The following is a 2,644-nucleotide window of genomic DNA, read 5'->3' on the forward strand; positions in this document are numbered from 1 at the left end:
CTCAATGTGAGCAAAAGGCAATGCACAGTACCGAAGAGGCTAGCAAATTTGGATGGTGGAAGTGCCAAAAACCGTAGCTTAACATTAGTCAAAAAGAACTCACAAGCTTATTGCAAACAACTAGCAGGTTCAACATTAAGAGCATGATTAAAATTTACTCCAAGGAGGGCCGTTCACGGTGGCACAAGTACCCCGCTAGCTCCCTCGACCTTCAGCACAACTTAGTTATTACGATGAACTCTCAGACATGAAAAGTTATCAAGTCCAACTACACCTTCAACTATTTAAGTAGAGTTTGTAGTACGGCACAAGCTTAAAGACAATAATCCACTACTAATTTTAACTTATTCATCCAGGAAGCTTTACCATCTAAATACCTCAAAACGTTTGCAAAGAATCAAGTATCAAAGCTCAATGATCTACAAGATTATGCAAGTGTTTCATTATACCACTACCACATGCAACATTTCCTGAACCGACCAATAACAATGAACGAAGCAGTTTCAACCTTCGCCATGAACATTAAAAGCTAAGAACACATGTGTTCATATGAACCAGCGGAGCGTGTCTCTCTCCCACACAAGCATTTATTTAGAGAATAACAAAAATGAAAATAAAAGCACACAGACGCTCCAAGTAAAGTACATAAGATGTGACGGAATAAAAATATAGTTTCAATAGAAGAAACCTGATAAATTGTTGATGAAGAAGGGGATGCCTTGGGCATCCCCAAGCTTAGATGATTGAGTCTTCTTGAAATATGCAGGGATGAACCACGGGGCATCCCAAGCTTAGACTTTTCACTCTTCTTAATCATATATCATCCTCCTCTCTTGACCCTTGAAAACTTCTGCCACACCAAACTTCTCATAAACTTCATTAGAGGGGTTAGTGCATAATCAAAAATTCACATGTTCAGAGGTGACACGATCATTCTTAACACTTCTGGACATTGCACAAAGCTACTGAAAGTTAATGGAACAAAGAAATCCATCCAACACAGCAAAAGAGGCAATGCGAAATAAAAGGCAGAATCTGTCAAAACAGAACAGTCCGTAAAGACGAATTTTTATGGGGCACTAAACTTGCTCAGATGAGAAAACTCAAAACTAATGAAAGTTGCGTACATATCTGAGGATCACTCACGTAAATTGGCAGATTTTTCTGAGTTACCTACAGAGAACCCTGCCCAAATTCGTGACAGCAAGAAATCTGTTTCTGCGCAGAAATCCAAATCTAGTATCCACCTTTTATTAGAGACTTCACTTGGCACAACAATGCAATATAATAAAGATAAGGATAGGTTGCTACAGTAGTAAAAACTTCCAAGACACAACAAAACAGTAGCAAAATAAAAACATGGGTTATCTCCCAAGAAGTGCTTTCTTTATAGCCATTAAGATGGGCTCAGTAATTTCAATGATGCTCTTGCAAGAAATAAGAGTTGAAGCAAAAGAGAGCATCAAAAAGGAAATATGAAACACTTTTAAGTCTAACCCACTTCCTATGAAAAGGAATCTTGTAAATAAACAAATTCATGAAGCATAATGCAACAAGCATAGAAAGACTAGACAAGCGCAACTTCAAGATTTTCAGCAAAAAGAGAGGTGTTTTAGTAACATGAAAACTTCTACAACCATATTTTCCTCTCTCATAAAGATTTTCAGTAGCATCATGAACAAACTCAACAATATAACTATCAAATGAAACATTCTTATCATGAGTCTCATGCATAAAATAATTACTACTCCCAACATAAGCATAGTCATTCTTATTAATTGTAGTGGGAGCAAATTCAACAAAGTAGCTATCATTATTATTCTCATCAAGTGTAGGAGGCATAGTATAATCATAATAAGATTTATCCTCCATAGTAGGCGGCACCAAAAGACCACTATCATTATAATGATCATAAATAGGAGACAAAGTATCATCAAAGAAAATTTTCTCCTCAATGCTTGGGGGACTAAAAATATCATGCTCATCAAAACCAGCTTCCCCAAGCTTAGAATTTTCCATATCATTAGCAACAATGGTGTTCAAAGCGTTCATACTAGTATCATTGCTACTAGCATGCAAATAAGGTTCCATAGGTTTTTTAATTTTCGCATCAAACAATCCATGTCTTAACTCAGGAAATAGCTTAAAAAGCTCACGGTTACTTTCCATTATGCCTAACTAGTGAAAAACAAGAAACAAAAAGATGCAATTCCAGGATCTAAAGGAAATAGCTTCGAGCACTTACAACGGCGCCAGAAAATAACTTAGTTACCTGGGACCGGAGTGTGAATGCCTTTTACCTTTCCTCCCTGGCAACGGCGCCAGAAAATAGCTTGTTGTCCACAACTGGCGCGTGGTTGATGTGGGAGGTAGAAATCTTTGTGGTGTAGCTTTTCGTTCCCCAGCAACGGTGCCAGAAAATAGCTTGATGTCTACTCACGCTTCTTTTCTGTAGATGTTGTTGGGCCTCCAAGAGCAGAGGTTTGTAGAACAGCAGCAAGTTTCCCTTAAGTGAATCACCCAAGGTTTATCGAACTCAGGGAGGAAGAGGTCAAAGATATCACTCTCAAGCAACCCTGCAATCACGATACAAGAAGTCTCTTGTGTCCCCAACACACCCAATACACTTGTCAGATGTATAGGT

This window comes from Lolium perenne, chromosome 5, assembly GCF_019359855.2.
Source record: "Lolium perenne isolate Kyuss_39 chromosome 5, Kyuss_2.0, whole genome shotgun sequence".
Lineage (NCBI taxonomy): Eukaryota > Viridiplantae > Streptophyta > Magnoliopsida > Poales > Poaceae > Lolium > Lolium perenne.